This window comes from Nicotiana attenuata, unplaced genomic scaffold, assembly GCF_001879085.1.
Source record: "Nicotiana attenuata strain UT unplaced genomic scaffold, NIATTr2, whole genome shotgun sequence".
Taxonomy (NCBI): Eukaryota; Viridiplantae; Streptophyta; class Magnoliopsida; order Solanales; family Solanaceae; genus Nicotiana; species Nicotiana attenuata.
The window spans coordinates 36,134-55,860 of NW_017673122.1; positions in this window are offsets into that span (position 1 = coordinate 36,134).

Here is a 19,727-nt window from a genome sequence, read left to right on the forward strand (position 1 = left end):
TTGCGCATTTACATTGGGACTACGGATGTGGGATTCCGGTAGCCCCCCCCCTTGTATGTTTACTTTGGGACTACGGATTTGTATTCTGGGAGATCCCCCCCGCACTTTTACATTGGAACTACGGGACTGCACCCGGTAGATTTCCCCAGTATTGAGTATTTATATTTGGGACTACGGATGTGGTATTCCGGTAGATCCCCGCGCATTATGAGTTGGACTACGGGACGGTATCCTGGGAGATCCACTGGATATTTATATTTGGGACTACAGGACGGTATCCTGGGAGATCCCCCGGTTGTTATCTCTGCGTTGAGCTGTATTTATTTCCGTGATTACTTTGTTTCTGCTAAAGTTGCTATTGTTCTTCTATCCTGTGTTACTTTTTACTGTTGCACTTAAGTATACTATCTTATTCTACACTGTTATATCTTGTATTTCCTTTAACCTCAGTAGGGCCCTGACCTTCCTCGTCACTACCCGACCGAGGTTAGGCTTGGCACTTACTGAGTACCGCTGTGGTGTACTCATGCCTTTCCTGCGCATGTTTTTCATGGCAGATCCAGGTACTCCCACTCAGACTTATCACGCTTGAGGCGAGGAGTTTTGTAGAGACTCCAAGGTATATGCCGCGTCCGCAGACCGAAGAGCCCCTTTCTATTCTCAGTATTAGTATAGCCCTTTCTGTATTTTCCATTGTTGGTAGACATTCTGGAGTTAGAGCTTATTATGTAATCTTTTAGCTTGTGATTCATGAGGTTCCGGATTTTGGGAGTGTTAGATTGAGATTTTTGTACTGTTATATGCCAGGCGGCATCTTAAACACTGTTTAACCTTGTTAACTCGGTTTTTAATTTCTTTCTTCTGCAATTGTTTTCTTTTTCCGCATTTGTTAGGCTTTCTAGTCGTAGAGACTAGGTGCCGTCACGACAGTTCACGAGGGCGAACTGGGGTCGTGACATTTCTATTGCCAGAAAATTCAATTTTAAATTGTCGCTAAAATCACAAGCTTTAATGACAATCATTTAGCCGTCATTAACAATGATTACGTTCGTCCAGAAAATATTACTAGTAAACCCAACAAAATTGTTAGTAAAGAGAGCCTCTTGGTGGCAAAGAAGTTTGACATTAAAAATATATTACTATTAATTCATAAAATAACTTGCTTAATTTAAAACAAACAAAAGAAAGTAGTAAACCAAAATATTAATGTCACAATATAAAAAACAAAAACTTATATTGTTCATACTAATATAACCAATCCTATCGATAATGACTTCAAATAATTTTCAGAACTCTTCATCATATTGAAATCTTTCACATGCGAAATTTTCGAACATCAGAATGTATTGACCTGAAATGATAAAATAAATGTTTCAAAATATGAAATGTAATGTATAAATATATTGCAAGTAGTGTGAATAATCTGACATTACAAGCAAGAAGCATTCGGTAATGAAAAAATCTTATTTTTTCATATGGTCTCACAATTATGTTATCTTAATCCCATATGAACAAGTGAGACTGTAAAAGAATGTCGAGGCAGAACAACTAAGAAGTCATCAAGACAATCAAAGGAAGAATTGACTACAAACTTTAATGCTACAGATATTACTTTCTTTAAGTTGTCGAAGACTTTTATTGAGTCTTTATATTTTCTTGCTCAAGATCCATGTTGTTGCCTCAACCACCATCGGGTAAACCTTTTCTAAATAGACCCCTCTATCACCTATGAGGGAATGTTTTGACTGGTATGACTTTTCGGATGAGCCTAGGGTTACATTTTAAAAATGAAGGTAATTACTCTTGCAAAAGAGGTGGTGAGGTTCACAAGTAAGAGATCTAGTGTAATGTAAAATAATCTAAGCTTAATTAATCGTGGGAGATGACTACCTCTCAATTAATATGCATCAAAATAAATAATATTTTCTCTATCCAATCATAATAAAAAATGCAACTACATGATATGACAAATAATAAACAGTAAAAATGACATGCTAAGTATTTAATGTATTATTGCCTATTGTTAGTCATCTTTCTCTGTCAATACTGTTTTGCCTTGTTAATCTATTGTAACTACTATTGAGATATTTAGATATTTCTCTTGACTCATGGTAAAAGGATTTGACTGAGAATCGATCAAAATATGCTAAAGCTAAAAGAGGAGCTTCTACTAACCTTGAAAGTTGTCACTATCTTGTATAACTCAGGTCTTATTAGATGAATTTATTGTAACGACCCGACTGGTCGTTTCACTTTTTAGAACCCCGTTCCCCTAAATAAGACTCCCCCCGCTTGTCTTAACTAATTTACGACCTGCGGGGATGGTTGGTTCGGGATTTGGAGGAGTTTGGGGTGAAATAAGCACACTTGATTCTTTAAGATTTTCTTAAAAGGCTAAGTTTGACTTTGGTCAATATTTTTAGTAAACGGATCCGGACTCGTGATTTGACGGTCCCGGAGGGTCCGTAGAAGAATATGGGACCTGGGCGTATGCCCGGAATCGAATTCCGAGGTCCCCAGTCCGAGTAGTGAATTTTTATTAGAAATTGGTAAAACTGAAATTCTAATGATTTAATGAAATTTGATAATACTTGATCATATTGGTATCGGGCCCGTATGTTTATTTCGGAGCCCGGTGCAGGTCTAAAATAACATTTAAGACTTGCCCGCAAAATTTGGTGTCAATCCGAGTAGTTTAAGTACGTTTCGGCACGTTAGAAGTGAATTAAGAACTTGAAGTTCATAAGTTTGATTCAATTGGTTTTAGGGGGTGATTCTTAGATTTAGCGTTGTTTCGGCCGTTCCGAAGGTTCAAGCGAGTCTGTTTCATGATTTTAAACTTGTCGGTATGATCGAGCGGGGCCCGGGAGCCCCGAGCGTTAATCGGACGAGGCTCGAGTGAAGTTTGAAAATTTGGGAAAAGCTGAAGCTTCAGGTTGCTGTCATAACCGCACCTGCGGTTGGTAAGCCGCAGGTGCGAGACTGCAGAAGCGGTCGTCCCCCTCGCAGATGCGGTCATCCCCCTTGTAGATGCAGCCCAGGGCAGGCCAAGCCAAATCCGCAGAAGCGGCTCCTTAGCCGCAGAAGCAGTTGCGCAAAAGCGTCTTCAAGACCGCAGAAGCGGTCCCAGCTCGCTTGGCCAATTCTGCAGATGCGGCCTTCCTCACGCAGAAGCGGGACCGCAGATGCGGTCCTCTGACCGCAGATGTGGAAATCACTGAAGCAGTGAGCTTCATTTAATACGGGTTCTAAGCCATTTTTGCCATTTTTCACTCACCCATTGGGCGATTTTTGGGAGCTTTTGAGAGAAGATTTCCGCCTAGCATCTTGAGGTAGGTTCATCCTCCTTATTTCTAAGATTAATACTTGGGTTTTGGGTAGATTAACACACAAGAATTAGGAGAAATCAAGGGGTTAGAGCAAAACCTAGGGTTTTGATAAAACATAGATTTTACCATGAAATTTGTTAAGGAATGAAGTAGAAATCATATATTATTGATCCTTAGGTTATAGAGAACAACTTACTTTGAAAAGTTCCGGAATCCGGGCACGTGGGCCCGGGGTCGGATTTTGGGAAATTACTTTAGTAATTAAAATGCGTACTCTTGAGCTTGTATTGACTAGTTCCTACCTCGTTTAATTAGTTTCGGATCGTGCGGCTCCAAATTTGAGGGTTTGAGCACGTTCTTGATATTGGAAGTACGCTTTGGAGCGAGGTGAGTCTCATATCTAACCTTGTAAGAGGTAATTGTCCCCATAGGTGTAATAATTGAATAATTTGCTACTAAATGCGGGGGCTACGTACGTACTAGGTGACGAGAGTCCGTGCGTAGCCACTATTATGCCTAAGTCCGGGTAGTTTAGGACCCAATAGCATGCTTTATGTGATGTTCTTGTACTCTATGATTAATTTTGGGGATTTCTTAAATCATGTTGGATGTGGTAAATGACTCTAATAAGAAGAACATCATTTTTCTTGGCCCCTTTTAAAGAGAAGTTGATATTTTCGTGAGTAATTGCTCTCCTGACATATATTCTTGTCTGCATGTTGTTGTGTTTAAATACATTTGACCGCGTCGCATGTATGATTCGCGAGCGGGGTAATAGATGCATCTATGGTTCGCGCCGTTCGACCCTCTGGCAGTGCACACTTTATTTTTATGTTGGATCGGGCCGTACGACCTCGGCACTACTTGTGTATGCTTATTGCTTGGTATATTGCTGTGATCGGAACTTTGTTATATGCCCTGAAATGTAAGTGGCTAGCTGTAATATCATCTAGGGAAGGACCTGCTGTCTCATGCTGTACATTGTTAATCATTGTGCTATCCATGCTTCGTATATCACTTATCATATTATTTGACCCTAGTAAGTGTCATGTCGACCTCTCGTCTCTACTTCTTCGAGATTAGACAGGACACTTGCTGGGTACATATTGTTTATGTACTCATACTACACTTCTGTACTTAATTGTACAGGATCTGAGGCAGGTACATCTGGATACCAGGCTGGTGCATACCCTTGATCCGGCCAAGATTCCACGGTGCGCTGCTCCCTTCCTATGACGTTCAGCAGCCCGATGGAGTCTTTTCTTTACATTTGGCTGTCTACTCTATTTCAGACAGTAGGATAGTGTTTCTATTTTGTATATTCTACTATCTGCCCATGCACTTGTGACACCAGGTCTTGGCACACACATTAGTAGACATTTCTGTTGGGAATTGTAAAAATTATTTTGGTTACATTATTGATTATCGCTTGTTTTTAACTTCAAGTTTAGAAATTGTGGTACATATTTTGGTAAAGTATAATGAACACTTATCGATTTTTTCGCGTTTGCTTGCCTGACAATGGTGTTGGGCGCCATCACGACCTATATTGGAAATTGGATCGTGACAACATGGTATCAGAGCACTAGGTTCACGTAGGTCTCACAAGTCATGGGCAAACCTAATAGAGTCTTGCGGATTGGTACAAAGACGTCTGTATTTATCTTCGAGAGGCTATAGGGTGTTAGGAAACTACTCTTTATTCATTTCCTATCGTGCAGTGGATGGTACACTAAATTTCCCCCTTCTATTCTCTCACAGATGGTGAGGACATGCACGGCATATGTTCCCGACCCGGGAGGGGCTGCTCCCCCCTTTGCTAGAGGCCGAGGTAGAGGTCGGGGGAGGGCACCGGCCCGAGAGCGTCCCAGAGCTGTTCTCGTAGCACCACCAGCAGATCCTGCGGGAGATCCTACTATTGAGGAGCAGGGCGAGGTGCCCGCAGCTAAGCCTACCCCGACGACTTTAAGACGGCACCGGGTTTGTCATGGGCCGTATGCTGCGGTTCATGGACACCATGACTCGGGCTGGTTTATTTCCAGTAGATCCAGCTACATCACAGGCAGGAGGGGGAGCACAGACCCCTACTGCTCAGGCTCCTGGTCATGCAGCTGTAGTGTATCAGACTCCGTGTGCACTACCCACGGACGGGGCTCAGCCAGTCGCTGCAGTGGTGCCCGAGCCCAGACCAGTTGCGGATGGAAATCCGCAGAAGTTATTAGACAGATGGACCAGGCTACACCCTCCTATCTTCGAAGGGAGCGTCATGAGGATGCCCAGGACTTCATTGATAGGTGCAGGGACAGATTGCACAATACGAGGATATTGGAGTCGCATGGGGTTGACTTCACTACTTTCCAGCTGGAGGGCAGGGCCCGTAGATGGTGGCAGTCGTATGTTCTTGACAGGCCAGCAGGTTCTCCTCCTATCACTTGGGGTGAGTTCACACAGTTATTTCTAGACAGGTATATCCCACCCTTCGAGAGGGAAGAGCTACGGTATCAGTTTGAGCAGCTTGAGCAGGGTCAGATGTCGGTGACCGTCTACGAGGCGAGATTTTCTGAGTTATCCCGCCATGCTTCGATGATACTTCCTACTGATGCGGAGAGGGTGTGAAGGTTCGTTGTAGGGTTGCATTCTGGCATTAGGGCCAACATGGCCTGAGAGGTGGAGATGGGTACTCCTTATCAGCTAGTGGTGGAGATTGCTCGGAGGATCGAGGGCTACCGTATGAGGGGTAGGGAGCAGTTGCAGCAGGATAAGAGGGCTAGATTCTTCGGAGAGTTCAGAGGTGCCCCGGCTAGGGGTAGAAGTCAGTTTGGGAGGGGTCTACATCATCTCCACCGGCCGCACCTGACCAAGAAGAACATGTTCCTCTTCCCATTCCCCAGTTCTTGGGAATTTGGGGCAAAATTATGCTACCGCCTCTGAAGATCCACAAAGGAGGAGGAGCGTTACTCTCTCGGTCTCCACCGGATGCAACTTGCTATCCCGGCTGGTGGAACATCTGAAGCCTTTGGCTTCAGAGAAATATTGGGAAAAGATAAAGGCTCTCTCGGGAGAGTGTTTGTTTGAAAACGCCATGCACAACGCTGCAGCAGTACATTATTTACTTCCTTTGTTATTTTTTCCATTTTTGCCTGAAAATATCCTGAGTTTGTCTTTCTTGCTTTGTAGGACAACTTTCTTGCTTCCGAGGGCCTCCAAAGGTTGATCCGGGAAAAGGAAGATCTTACATCCGCACGGGATCAACTTTTGGTTGAGTGGGATCAAGTCGTTACTCGCCTCTCGGAACTAGAAACCAAAGCTACTGAGGCTGCATTGTTAGAGGCTTGTTTGCAGCAAAGCGAGCAAGAAGTGGGCTAGTCAGGAGATCGCCCCGTTGAGAGGCTAAGGCCAAATAGGTTGAAGTTTATAATGCCATTCTTGCTGCTGCATCCGATCGTGAGGCAGCTTCCGCTGAAAGAATAATCAATTTAGAGGTAGCCTTGAATTCCAAGACTGAAGAGCTTGCTGCTGCGGGGAGGAAATATGCCCAATTGGAGGGGAAGTATAAGAAGATCATTGAGCATAAAAGAATTTTCAGCTCTACTGTCTGCGAACTTGATGTTAGCATCAAGTCCGTTAGATCCACCCGGGAAAACCTTTCTGGTGAGGTAACCCAACTCAAAGAAGAACTTAAGTGTAGACATGTGATTTTTGACCCTCCCCGAAATTTCACCCATTTTAGCATGTAAATATTTAGTTTAGGCCCAATATCGCTATTTCAGCTAATTTTAACTCTTTTACTTTATTTCATCACAAAAAAATGAAAATTACAAAAAATATTTTAGTATACGTATCTTTCGTAAATTTAAATAAAAAAATATACAAAAATAGTACCTTATCTTTATTTTTATATAATCTTGAAAACACAAAAAATAGTTTTATGTTTTATAGTTTAGTTCAATTAACTAATATTAGTTTTATATTTTTATATTATAATTGTACATAATTTTAGAAGGAGGAATTAGTTTTAGGTTGGTTTATCCCGTCTTTATAAATCTTGTCATCCATTTTTCTAGTCTTTGGCCCAATTCCCTAGCCCATAATTCCTAGGCCCATACCCCTAACCTAATCCCTACCCCTATATAATAGTACCTAACACTCTAAAAAACAGACACTCCCTAGAGCAGCTGCACCCCCCCTCCAAAAAGAACTCCTCCTTCTTTTTCCAAGAACGGAGCTGCAGCCTCCTTTTCTAGATACCATCATTATTCCTTCATTGCTATTGAAAAATCACCATGAACAATCTAGCAGTAAGTCCGTCCAAGAATAGCCACTAAACCACCCGAATACAGTTCAAAAATGTCACCACAAAACCACCCCAAAATCAACAGCTGATGAGCCATGAAAGCCATCCAAAATCAGCTGCGCTCCACCATTAACACCAAGAAGCAAAACTCATTTTTACTACCATTCTAGGTCAAGAGTTCAGAGAGCTCAAAGTTTCAGCTCTTCAAAACAGTTTTCGAATTCAATTTCTGGCCAAGGAGAGGTCCGTTTGAGATCGTCACTGCTTGTTTCCGGTTTGAGATCTGTCCGGCATCTTTGGTTCAAGCGTCAGTTGTTTCGAGTTTTGGGTTGTAGTGTTTGCTCGATTTCTGTCCGTGTACTATTGGAAATTTCATCAAAATGAAAGTTCGATTCGATTTGATTTATGTCCGTGTACTATTGCTTTAACACATTAACAGGTACCGTTCTTTCCTTCTTTTTTTTTTCACGTTGTTAATTTTGAAGCTCCGTTTCGTCGCGAATCTGGTATCTATTGTTCTCTTTTGGCAGAGTAATACATGTGCTTAAACTTGTATAGTAGTAGACGTTCTTGAAGTTCTGCAATAATGATAATCCTTGAAATTTGTATTAATTCTCAACTTTGGTTGTGTCATTTAACTGGATTGATGGGGGTGGCATTTATCTTGTGAATAGGAGTTAATTGAAATCTTGGTTTGGACAAAGTTTATGTATTGAATAAGACATTTATTAAGTTTACTCATGTTTTAATTGCGGATATTGTAAAATTTATTGTCTTTATCAATGTAATTTAATCAAGTCGGTTAGTTCACATTGCTAGCATACTGTTAGGTGCATTTTTAATCTATTATTGTAATTGTGTACACGTTCGCGTGACACGATTACGATTTAAAGAATGAATACTCGTTGTTTGCTTTAGGCTCAATTTAGGCTAGTATTGTGACTATGTATACGTTCGCGTAACATAATTGTAAATTTAATTCTCTAAAAGACTCGAGGGATGCGTTCCCGCAACTTCAACAAAATTTTCTTAATAAATAAACAAAGCGTTATTAATCGTGGACACGTTCGCGTGACATGGTTTTTGACGCGCCAAAGGAAAAGAGTATACGTACGCGTAACTCGATTCTTTAATTACGAATAATCAAGTTTTTTAAAAGCGGTTAAAAAGGTAAATGCACATAGGTTCTAAAATTGAGTAATTAGACAATTTAATAAGCCAGGTATAATCAGAGCGACTGTGCTAGAACCACGGAACCCGGGAGTGCCTAACACCTTCTCCCGGGTTAACAGAATTTCTTACCCGGATTTCTGTGTTCGTAGACCGTAAATAGAGTCAACTTCCTCGATTTGGGATTTAAAATAAACAGGTGACTTGGGACACCTTAATTTATTCCAAGTGGCGACTCTGATTAAATAAATAATCCTATTTCGAATAATGTCACTTAAATTGGAAAAACTCTCTTCTATACTATCCTTCGGGGTGGTGTGTAAAAAAGGAGGTGTGACAGCTCTGGCGACTCTGCTGGGGATAAGAACCCAGAACTTCCGGTTCAGGGTTCAAGAATTCGAGCTTGTTAATGCGATTTTTATTTGGCTTTATTGTTGATATTGCTGTATTTTGTGGACTTAATGTGCTAATTGTAATTTACCGCTTTGATATTACTTGAACTGTATTTAAATGTCTTCTTACGCCACCCATATGAGTCTTCTGAAAATGGTGCACACGTTCGCGTGGCCCGCGTTTTCTGTAGAAATTATACCAAATAAGACGGGGCTGGGCAAGCAACAAGGCCGGGCAGACTTTCGTGCTCCCTGTACGTTGCCCCTCCTCGACCCTAGTTGTCCGCTCGGGTAACCCAAGTCTAGAACACAAACCCCAGGTTTTAAACCTAGAATAAGACAACCTCATGCCGGATCCCTAGTAGGAACGATTATTTGCATCACGTGCATTTGACCTTAGGGACTCAACACAGGGGTTGGGTCCGTCTAGGACAGGTGTACCTAAAATGAAGACCATCCTGATGCATCCTACGTGCTATGTGAATATTTATTTGTTTCGGCTTGCATGTTGACCGGCTAGAAACAGAATCAAGAAAAAAATCAAGAGTGAGGTAGGATAGAGAATTCTCTCGGTTCCGAAAACTCCGGTATTTGAAAATGCCTCGAAACTCTGCCAAAATTTTTGAAAAAAAAAGAGGAAAAGAAAATGTATTTAAAAAAATGAAAATAAAAGTGAGTCAATAGCATGTTTTTTCCAATTATGTCAAAACTGGCGAACTACGCGGGTCTGATTCTCACCGGATGTGAGATACGTAGGCAAACCTCATTGGTTCCGGCCCACAATTTTCAAAAAAAAAAAATCCAAAAATATTTTTCATTATTTCGTTCTTTAGAAAAGTCTTTCTTTGTGACCCCAAATTTTTTAAAAAAAAATCCAAAAATATTTTGTTTTAATTTCTTCTAAAAATCCAAAAATATTTTCATTTTTCTTTAGAAGTTTTTCTTCCAAAAATTGAAAAGAAAATTCAAGATTCAAAAATATTTTCTTTAGAAGTCTTTCTTTCATAAATTTAACATAAAAGTCCAAAGGAATTTTGTTTCTTCTTTAGAAGTTTTTCCTTCGAAATTCCAAAAAAAAAAAAAAGGAAAATTCAAAATCCAAAAAAAGAAAATTTATTTTATTTCCTTTATTCCTAATCTTCCCGAACTATGCACGATCTGATTCATATTCCAACATGATATGTAGACAACCCACATCAGGTTCGATCGAATGATTTTGAAAAATATGGAAAAAAGAGAGAAAAGAAAAAAAAATAGAAAAGAGAAAAAGAAAAAAAAGAAAGAGAATATTTATTCTAATATGTTCGTTGTTTTGAAATAAAAGCTAGTCAAAGGTGGTCGGTTTGTTGGTTTGCAATGGCGAGTCACAAGAACAATCTAAAATCTCTCGGAAATAAAAGCATCTTCTCAACCAAGGGAATAAGCACCATTTGTTGTTGATCCAAGGTCACGAAAAAGGCAAGTAGGCAAGTTGGCGGTGAAAAATAAAAAATTAGAGGCAAATGTGGGGTTGACTTTACTAGATTTGAGCAATAGGACATGGGCTGCTCGGGATGATTTTCAAAATATGAGTGTTGAATCCAAAGCAATTAAAATGGTCAAATGATGTGGTAATGTTGATGTGCGAATGTGTGGCTAAGATGTCGCTTAATAACTGGAAAGTCACTCCTCCTTTAGCCATGGTAGCTTATTTTGTCATTTTTTTCTTCTTCTTTTGAGTTATCGGACCCTGCTATCCTTTATTCAATAAAAAGCAGTCAGTCATTTTGTGTCCATTTTGTGCATAGTTCTTTTCACGCTAGTTTTAGTGACATGACATGCATGCGGAATTTTTGGCCAGATCTTAGAAAACTGATTTAGTCTTGAATTGGATAAGTGAGAAAGAGACACTTTTGAAGATAAATAGAGACATAAAACATTTGAGAAATAAGCATGAGCCAATTTTATATGGAACCAAAACAGTTATGCTCATGGAAGTTAAGGATTTCTACCTTTTGAATTATTGAGAAGATCGGACTTAAGGATAATCAGACAGGTTGAAGTCTGTTTAGCACTAAGAGATAGAAAGTATTTTTCAATAGAAGGTGTATTCCAGACAACTTGAAATGGATCAGTTAGTGGCAAAATGCATCTTCTACATCAAGACAAAATCCAAGAAAAGTCACCCAAATTGACAAGGGTCATTCACATTGAGGAAAGTATTGCTCATACAGCTTTACACTGAAAAGACCCAAGAAGACAGACATGTTCGTCAATGCTGTGATCGCGAAAGGATACTATAATTGGCGTTCTCGAGGCTGGGGGGCCCTTTTTCTGCTACCCAAACACTTTATACCCTTTCTTACCCCATTTGAGCATGTACTATTTTCTTTCACCACCCTCTTTTGGAATCAAGTTTAGAGTTAAAAGTCCAATAAAAATTGAAAATGAAAAAAAAATGAGTCTATGTCCCAAGAGTACAAACTGGGGCAGCTTTTAGAAAGTTCTAAGTGAAAAAAAAAAGAAGAAGAAAAGAATTGTCAAAGGCTTATGCCCTCAAAAATAGAAGCTGGGCAAACAAAAAAAAGAAAAAAAAAAGAAAAGAAAAAAAAAGAGAAAAGAAAAAGGAAAAAGGAAAAAAAGAAAAGAAAAAGAGAAACAGAAAGAAAGATAAAAAAAATCCAAAAATCCCCACTATCTGAAACTGGGGCAAAGAGTTTGTTTTAGTTTTCAAAAGAGTCGATTCCAAGAGTTGTAAGTCCACAACCCCCTTTACTTTGAGTCTACTTTGAGCATTCATGCAGTCCTTTCTGTCCAACCCTATCCAAAAACCTTCCAAATAAAGACCTCCCGATATGCCTTCAGGAATGCCAAGAGACGCATGCAATGAGCAACAGCTATCACACGACATAGAACACTGTCAAGTTGCTCACAAAAGAAAAAGAAAAAGAAATAGAAAAAGATGAGAGAGTCTTACTAGTGAAAACCCTCACGGGCACTGTAAGGCGACGGTAAGCAGAGATGAATAAATGAGAGAGGCTTGTTGGTGAAAATCCCTCGGGGCACCACTAGTTGAAAGTGAGTCGTGAAGTTAATGCAAAGGATTGACACGAACAAGCCCGACTTCAAAGGTGATAAGAATGGTAAAAAGGAAGATTTGGGTTAGTTTGATAGATCAGGCCGTTGAGTCCAGAATGCATGTCACGATCATTAAGGCTAGTTATTGGAAAAAAAAGAAAAAAATTCTTCCTTCTGTCCTTTCGACAGGGGCATTTCTTGTTAATACTTGTTTCTTTGCATCATTCTGCCCTTCACCCTGAGTCAGTCCTTGTCAAAACAAGCAAGAAAAGATTTCAAAATCTGCTACCAGGTTTTCAGTTACACAAAGTAAGTTTGGCCAGCACACTCGATTGTTATTGTCAATGTGCCTTGAGGATTCATGCAAAGGCTCCCCAAAAGACTCTTGCCAGCCTACTTGGCGCAAGCAAAGATAACTGGTGATTCTCTCTGATAAACAAATTGCACAAAAGCAGGAAGTCATTCAAGATATCAAGAAAGGTCAACTAAGAAAAGATCTCCAGTTGCGACAAAGCTGATTGAGCCACAAATACAAATGGTACTGAGTGTGAAACAAATAGGGTTGATGTAGATCAAAAGTCTCTTGAAACCGACTCAAGCTGATTGAAGCAGAAGCCAAGCTGCCCAAGACTCAATGCCACAAACCGACCACCGTTTTCAAAACTAACAAATTTTTCTTTTTGTGAAACAGGAACAAAGCAGTGCAAGGAAAGTGGTTCAAAAAAAAAGAGAAAAAAAAAAGAAAAAAAAAAGAGAAGAAAAAGAAAAGAAGAGAAGAGCCGACAAAGGGAAGTTTCTCTAATCTTTGCCTTTATTCGTCTTGCTATTTTGCATAAAATCTTGCCATTGGTCTTCGCATTTTTTTCTCCTAGGATAAAAGCCCTAGTCCGATGGATTTTCCTCCCAATAAAAATCTTAGTCTAATGAATCTTTCTTCTAAGATAGAAATCTTAGTATGATGAACCTTTCTCCTAAGATAACAAAAAAAAAGGGACCTAGTCTGATAAATTTTCTCCTAGGATCAAAATCTTAGTCTGATGAACTTTCTCCTAAGATAAGAAAACCTAGTCCGATGAATTTTTCTCCTAGGATAGAAATCTTAATCTGATGAATCTTTCTCCTAAGATAGAAAACCTAGTCTGACGAATTTTCTCCTAGGATAGGAATCTTAGTCTGATGAATCTTTCTCCTAAGATACCGAAAAAGAGACCTAGTCTGATGAACTTTCTCCTAGGATCAAAATCTTAGTCTGATGAATATGAACTTTCTCCTAGGATCAAAATTTTAGTCTGATGAATCTTTCTCCTAAGATAGGAAACCTAGTCTGATGAACTTTCTCCTAGGATCAAAATCTTAGTCTGATGAATCTTTCTCCTAAGATAGAAGACCTAGTCTGATGAACTTTCTCCTAGGATCAAAATCTTAGTCTGATGAATCTTTCTCCTAAGATAGAAGACCTAGTCTGATGAACTTTCTCCTAGGATCAAAATCTTAGTCTGATGAATTTTTCTCCTAAGATACAAGGCCTAGTCTGATGAACTTTTTTCTAGTATAGAAATCTTAGTCTGATGAATCTTTTTCCTAAGATACCAAAAAAAGAAGTAGAAAAGAGACCTAGTCTGATGAACTTTCTCCTAGGATCAAAATTTTAGTCTGATGAATCTTTCTCCTAAGATAGAAAACCTAGTCCGATGAATTTTCTCCTAGGATTATAATTTTAAAAAAAAGAAGGGGAAGCCTGAATTCGAAAAAAAAAGAAAAAAAAAGAAGGGAAGTCTGAATTTGAAAAAAAGAGGGGTATTAAATGGCCAAGGCATAGAGGCAACACTACTGGTGCTATTGTCCCCCTTATTTGTACTCTTCCTATGTGGTTCTTTTTTCTTTTATTATTAAAAAAACTAGCCCTAGGCACCTACGTAGTGGATTTGCTAAAAAAAAAAGAGGGGTCAATTTTTAGTTTTCTTAAGTTATCAATGTTTAGTTTTCTTGAAATCAGGGGCCCTGCCTGGAGAATAGAGTCAGTCTTAACTTTAGCCAAGCTTAGTTTATAGTTTTCCGCAAGCTCAATCACTTTTAGGAGACGTACATCCTAGTCAAGTCATTAATTTTACTCTCATCATTGCATCCTCCATTAGCAGCGTAGGTGATTTATGTTTTGCTAACACCTCACAAATCTTCCTAGTGCAAACTGGGGTAGAAAAATTTCTTTTGTTGTCTATTTTGCTGTAGTATTAGGCGCCCACCTGGAGAACAGGGGAAGACAATTCAAGTTTCAAGGATAAGCGGTTTCGAAGGAAGACAATTCAAGTTTCAAGGGAAAGCAGTTTTGAAGGAAGACAGTTCGAGTTTCAGCAATCAGGCGTCCACCTGGAGAACAAGGGAAGACAGTTCAAGTTTCAAGGGAAAGCAGTTTTGAAGGAAGACAGTTCAAGTTTGGCAATCAGGCGCCCACCTGGAGAACAAAGGAAGACAGTTCAAGTTTCAAGGGAAATCAGTTTCAAAGGAAAGCAGTTCAAGTTTCAAGGAAAAACAGTTTTGAAGGAAGACAGTTCAAGTTCGGCAATCAGGTGCCCACCTGGAGAATAAGGGAATTCAATTCAGAATGCAATTCAGGTCAGCAAAAAAAGAAGTTCGCATCAAGAATGCGAGTCATCAATCCGAGATGATCAGTAGAAGTTAGTCACAATCCAGAATAAAAAGAAAAAAACAAAAAGAAAGGCAAGAAGTGAATCCAAATGCAGAAGTTAATAAAAGATGTTAGCTGCTCAAGACAAGGCTGATGTCACAAGCTCTGCATGTCCTGTCTTGGTTTGAAAAGCTGAAGAAGATTGAACCAACACCTGCAGCTAACAAGCATCAAGATTCAGATCAGGGTCCGCATGAAGAACCAACCAAGACTCAAGATCAAACTTCAGAAGACTCATAGATAGGAATCTTGTAACTCGTAGCTGATAGGCTTAGTTAGTCTTTTTCATTTTTGATTTTGATATAATAAAGGGATCGCAGACCGGAACCTCGGCGGAACGGCACCTCGACCGGCTCTCCACCTCAGTATACTCCATCACCGTTTTTACTTCTGAACTACACGTGGCCCGATTCCTTTATAGCCAAGGATATGTAGGCAGCTCAGATACCAGGGCTCAGTCACATTCTCCTTTCTCTCTTAGTTTTAGTCTCTCCAAATAAGGGTCGGGTCAAAAAACCTGTCTAGTCGTTCTTTGTCTGAAAACTCTTCGCGTTTCCAGTCAAAGAGGGGCAACTGTAGACATGTGATTTTTGACCCTCCCCGAAATTTCACCCATTTTAGCATGTAAATATTTAGTTTAGGCCCAATATCGCTATTTCAGCTAATTTTGACTCTTTTACTTTATTTCATCACAAAAAAATGAAAATTACAAAAAATATTTTAGTATACGTATCTTTCGTAAATTTAAATAAAAAAATATACAAAAATAGTACCTTATCTTTATTTTTATATAATCTTGAAAACACAAAAAATAGTTTTGTGTTTTATAGTTTAGTTCAATTAATATAAATTAGTTTTATATTTTTATATTATAATTGTACATAATTTTAGAAGGAGGAATTAGTTTTAGGTTGGTTTATCCCGTCTTTATAAATCTTGCAGTCCATTTTTCTAGTCTTTGGCCCAATTTCCTAGCCCATAATTCTTAGGCCCATACCCCTAACCTAATCCCTACCCCTATATAATAGTACCTAACACTCTAAAAAACAGACACTCCCTAGAGCAGCTGCACCCCCCTCCAAAAAGAACTCCTCCTTCTTTTTCCAAGAACGGAGCTGCAGCCTCCTTTTCTAGATACCATCATCATTCCTTCATTGCTATTGAAAAATCACCATGAACAATCTAGCAGTAAGTCCGTCCAAGAATAGCCACTAAACCACCCGAATACAGTTCAAAAATGTCACCACAAAACCACCCCAAAACCAACAGCTGATGAGCCATGAAAGCCATCCAAAATCAGCTGCGCTCCACCATTAACACCAAGAAGCAAAACTTATTTTTACTACCATTCTAGGTCAAGAGTTCAGAGAGCTCAAAGTTTAAGCTCTTCAAAACAGTTTTCGAATTCAATTTCTGGCCAAGGAGAGGTCCGTTTGAGATCGTCGCTGCTTGTTTCCGGTTTGAGATCTGTCCGGCATCTTTGGTTCAAGCGTCAGTTGTTTCGGGTTTTGGGTTGTAGTGTTTGCTCGATTTCTGTCCGTGTACTATTGGAAATTTCATCAAAATGAAAGTTGGATTCGATTTGATTTATGTCCGTGTACTATTGCTTTAACACATTAACAGGTACCGTTCTTTCCTTCTTCTTTTTTTCACGTTGTTAATTTTGAAGCTCCGTTTCGTCGCGAATCTGGTATCTATTGTTCTCTTTTGGAAGAGTAATACATGTGCTTAAACTTGTATAGTAGTAGACGTTCTTGAAGTTCTGCAATAATGATAATCCTTGAAATTTGTATTAATTCTCAACTATGGTTGTGTCATTTAACTGGATTGATGGGGGCGGCATTTATCTTGTGAATAGGAGTTAATTGAAATCTTGGTTTGGACAAAGTTTATGTATTGAATAAGACATTTATTAAGTTTACTGTTAGGTGCATTTTTAATCTATTATTGTAATTGTGTACACGTTCGCGTGACACGATTACGATTTAAAGAATGAATACTCGTAGTTTGCTTTAGGCTCGATTTAGGCTAGTATTGTGATTATGTATACGTTCGCGTAATATAATTGCAAATTTAATTCTCTAAAAGACTCGAGGGATGCGTTCGCGCAACTTCAACCAAATTTTCTTAATAAATAAACAAAGCGTTATTAATCGTGGACACGTTCGCGTGACATGGTTTTTGACGCGCCAAAGGAAAAGAGTATACGTACGCGTAACTCGATTCTTTAATTACGAATAATCAAGTTTTTTAAAAGCGGTTAAAAAGGTAAATGCACATAGGTTCTAAAATTGAGTAATTAGACAATTTAATAAGCCAGGTATAATCAGAGCGACCGTGCTAGAACCACGGAACTCGGGAGTGCCTAACACCTTCTCCCGGGTTAACAGATTTCTTACCCGGATTTCTGTGTTCGCAGACCGTAAATAGAGTCAACTTCCTCGATTTGGGATTTAAAATAAACCGGTGACTTGGGACATCTTAATTTATTCCAAGTGGCGACTCTGATTAAATAAATAATCCCATTTCGAATAATGTCACTTAAATTGGAAAAACTCCCTTATATACTATCCTTCGGGGTGGTGTGTAAAAAAGGAGGTGTGACATTAAGTACCGAACGACTTCTCTCGTTGTTGAGAAAAGTTACGTTATGTACAACATGAGGAGAAAAACCTTTGAAGAGGACAAAGCTGGCATCATTGACTTTCATGCTAAAATTGCTAAGGCCCGTTAGCTTGAGTTAGCTGCTAAAAAGGTCTCCCAGCAGAGCCTGATGCTTCTGGTTCTTCTGGTTCCAGTTCTGAATTTTCGGGAACTGAAGAGGAACCAGAAGGTGATGATGCTGAGGGCAAAATTGTTGAGGGCCAGAATGTTGAGCCATCGGCGGATCTACCTACTCCCCTGGGGGTGTAGACACTTCTCTTCCTCCGGGTTCCAGAGAGGCAGCAGTTTAGCTTTTCCTTTCTTTTCCCAACGTTTGTACTTGTGCTGTTTTTGCACGTTTATTGTAAATAAAAACATCTTTTGCTCAAGTATTGCATGAGTATTTCTGCATTCTTTCGTTTGAATATTTATGCAAGTTTTAACCTTTGCATTTTTTTTGCTTAAGTGTTTTGCGCAAGTTTTTACGTTTGATTATGAAAGGCCTTGGGTGTATTTTCCCCCAAAAGAATCTGTATTTTGGGCGCAATCTCGTCCGAAATCAACCCTTTAACGTGAGAGTTTTCTTAAGTATTTGCGCAAGTTTGCTTTTTGTGTCTTTTTATGCAAGGCTTCGGGTGTATTTTTTCCCGAAGGCATTTTCATTTCGGGCATAAGTTTTTCCGAAATCAACCTTTTAACGTGAGGGTTTTTATAAGAGAGGGCCCTCTTATGTTTACGGTGCTCTTGAAGAGGACGTCTCCTGTTCATTATGGCACTAGCATTTGAAGTATTTGTTTAACTTTCAAATGACAAAGTCAATTCATCGTTCAAACAAAGAAACAAGTTAGAAATAAAAAGACTTCACTTTATTCTTTCCATTTTCAAAAAGTACATAAACATTTGCTATGCTAAAAATAAATTGCCATTCTAACTTGTACAACTTGTTTTTACTGGGCTGGCCGCGTAGTCCCCGGTCCCGATGATACAACTATGTTTCTGGTTTTTGTTTCCCGATTGACGTGGTAGTTATTGTTTCCGTATCCTCACATTATTTCCCCTAGTGTTCGAATGCTAAGAATGCGAATTGGAATACTGGAAGTTTGCACTTTCGAGGACCCCACTGATGAATTTCTAGACAATCTTCGACTCAGTAACAAACTTTGCTTCCCCTTAGGAATTTATACTATCGAGCAAAAGACTATCTAACAATCCTTTAGTGGTTTGCACTTGCGAACGGTCAAGTAACCTTTGTTCGATAGCAAACTTACTTTCCCAGTAGGAATTTTGCTATCGAGCGAAAGATTAACTATCGTCTGCGTGGTTCTTCGCTTGTGTGCCTTGTTATTAGAAGGTCTTATTGCTGTTGTTGAAGCTTTCTTCGTAGTATGCTTTCCGTTGTTGCCTCATTAAAAACCTTGTTGGAAAAACCCAATTGGGAAAAAAACTAGACGAAGGAAAAAAGAGTGTAGCACATACTTTCAGTACAGGTGATGTTCATTAGGAATAATATCTTTTGAGGTGTGCCACGTTCCAGTTGCTGGGCAACTTCTCTCCATCCTGATTCTCCAATTCATACAAACCTTTCCTGGTGACAGCTGAAACCCGGTAGGGGCCTTCCCATGTTGGACCTAGCTTCCCTGCGCTGAGCTCCCGGGTGTTTTGAGTTACTTTCCGTAGGACCAAGTCTTCTACTTTGAAAAAATGGAGGTTGCTCTTCGATTATAATATCATTTCATTCTCTGCTTTTGGGCTGCCATTCTTATATGTGCCAAGTCCATGCGCTCATCGAGTAACTCCAAGTTAACTAACTCGCTTCGTTGTTTGACTTTTCATTTGCTTAGAAATATATCAAGGTGAGCTCCCCTAATTCAACCGGGATTAAGGCTTCTGCTCCACACACAAGGGAAAAAGGAATTTCTCCTGTGCTTGATTTGGCCGTTGTTCGGTATACCCATAAAACTCCGGGTAGTTCTTCAGGCCATTTACCTTTAGCCGTTTCCAACCTTTTCTTGAACTTTTGTATAATCACATTGTTCGTTGACTCTACTTGACCGTTTGCGCTCAGATAGTAAGGTGAAGAGGTAATCCTCTTTGTTTTCAAATCTTTAAGGAACTTTGTGACGGCCCATTATCGCATGCTATCTCTTTTGGTATTC